Source organism: Periplaneta americana, chromosome 17 (genome assembly GCF_040183065.1).
Source record: "Periplaneta americana isolate PAMFEO1 chromosome 17, P.americana_PAMFEO1_priV1, whole genome shotgun sequence".
In the NCBI taxonomy this organism is placed as follows: domain Eukaryota; kingdom Metazoa; phylum Arthropoda; class Insecta; order Blattodea; family Blattidae; genus Periplaneta; species Periplaneta americana.
This window is the reverse complement of record NC_091133.1, coordinates 5,822,388-5,825,045: the sequence shown is the minus strand read 5'-3', so window position 1 is coordinate 5,825,045 and position 2,658 is coordinate 5,822,388.

Sequence of the window (2,658 nt, the reverse complement as noted above, 5' to 3'; positions counted from 1 at the left end):
TGAAAAGTCTAGACTCTACAGTTCATTTATAATGAGAGTTGAGACGTTGACCTCAACAACAATTAAAATATGTAATGATTTGATAGCGCTGAAAATGGAAAAAAAAAAAAAAAAAAACTCCTATGAGAAGTACAGGCACATCATTTTATTTTTACTAACATTTTTAATATTAACCTGTCTATACCTTTAGAGAACCGGAAACACCGCTTGCTCCCCTCTCCAAGACTGGAGTTCGATGATACTGGCGTAAAACACAAATCACTCTACTAGGTATAGGAAGGAAGAAAAGTAGTTCATCCATTTACGTAAACTAGGAAATATCGCGATTTTGAGTTTGATAATCTTCATTAGGTTTTTTTTTTTAATCAAAGTACAGTACTGTATTAAGAATAAGTGTTTTTACTCACGAAGTGAGTTATCCATGCGAACGTATTCATTATGCAGTGTATATTATACTGTCTACAGCACATTAGCGTACAATATAGAGAAAGAAGTTAAATTGAAAAATAATCATAATACGAATATTTAAACACAATTTTGAAAATGGTGGCCGTTCATTTCGATACAGGCTTCAGTTCTTTTGTGCATATTATCGCACTATAGACTATTGCATCTAATTCCAATTGCCAGTTTCGTCCTTCGTACTAATAACTCATGTTGAAATAATTCTGTACCTACTCTACGTACTGTGAATTCAATCTTCACTTCTGCCCGACCCGAAAATATAAAATTACTCAGACATGCTATCTACTGTCCGTCCAAGTGGTTATGCCGCAGGATTGTAGAAAGTGAGGAAATCACGTGACAGTTAATTACTTAACGAGGCCCTTTTATTTAAGTTAAATTAAACAGCTGTATAATATTACGCAAACTTCCAATTCCTAAGAGAAATTAATGTTTTCAGAAAAGAGCTAAGACAGCCCAGCTACTACAGAGGGGCGAGCAGAAGCAGGTGGGGGAAATCGGGATGCGACGTAGGCAAACGGACAGTACCTGTGCGAAAATAAGTATGGTTCAATATTGAAAGCTCTTTCGTCACTGGACAACGCGAACATATTTCTGGAACGTACTATACTCAGTAACTCGTACTGCTTACTATCTGCGGTCTTGGTTCTGTGTGGAGTTGGAACTTCCTTAGTAGAAGGGGTGGGAGTGAAGTACATTCAAAAACTCAGGTACAATAAAAATTGAAGTAAAAATAAAATGATGTCCCTGTAGAACCATATAGCTATATATTGCATACAAATATTAAAGGAATTTGATATATAATTTTGTAATATATTACAGTAATATAATTTATTACACTGGTCAACAGTCATTTGGCGCCAGACATAAAACTAACAAATTCTCACCTAATTTCGACCTCCTGAATTAATAAATAACAATCAAAATGTTCCATCTGTTCGGGTTTTCGAGATGCACATTATAATTCATTTTATGTACATTCTATTTAAAAAATCACCGTATTTCGTATGTAACTATTTTGTTTCACAAATGTGACGACCCATTATGTGAAAACAATATTAGTATAAGTAGGCCACCATGTTAGAAGCACTTGTAGAAACGGAAATTAATTTATTGCACTTTTACGAGTCTATTTGGAGAGGGAGGAAACGTTCGCGGTATGAATTCGCTGGAGTTTACCTGATTTTACTTGAGATGTGCATTTCTGTTACTGTGAGCTTTAATGCCATTACTGTAGTTTATATTTTGCAACAGGGCACCTTGTCAAAACGACTTTTAAAAGCGGAAATTCTTTTATTGCCCTTTTCGGCTCAATTTGGACGGGGAGAAAAGCCGGAAACACATTATTGCCACGGCATGTGTTCTCCTGTGAGATCATATAAGTTGGAAGGCACGTGCTGTGTCGCGTTGTGTGCACATTATCACCACGCCATGTCACTTCACACTAAACTTACAATCTGTTCAATCGCTATTTTATTCAGTAGCTTTCTGTAGCAGAGATGGAAGGTGAATGGGTTAGTAGTTCCAGTAGTTCTTCAGAGTTTGAAGAAGACATCGAAAATGCTCTGGTTGATGCGGATTATAAATTTATTACAATTGATGTAGGCTCTTACGGCAGAAATAGTGATGGGCTTGTTTTTGCTAATTCACGCTTTGGGAAAAAAACTGGAATCTAATACTTTAAATGTGCCACAAAATGCTCCATTAGTTGAAAATGGGGAACCACAACCACACATAATTGTTGGGGATGAAGCATTTCCACTAAAAAATATCTTCTGCGTCCATATGGCAGGCACCATTTAGATGAGACGAAACAAAAACGATTTTCAACTATAGACTTTCCCGAGCGAGAAATGTGGTCGAGAATGCATTAGGAATTTTGACTGCTCGTTGGAGAATTTTTCGAAGATATATGGAGGTACAACCGAACATGGTCGATAGAATTGTACTTGCGTCATGCTGCCTGCATAATATGCTATGTAAAGACAATATGTTTGAGCCTGATGTGCAAGCACTTTCACTACCAACCTGTGCCCTAAGAAACCTAGACCACTTGAGAAGAAACAGTACACGCGAGTCTTTTCAAGTGCGAGAAAACTTCAAGGAATATTTTAATTCTCTAGGCTCAGTGCCTTGGCAATTAAATGTTGTTCGTTGAGGTAGATCGCAAAATTAAGATTAATGTCTACAGTA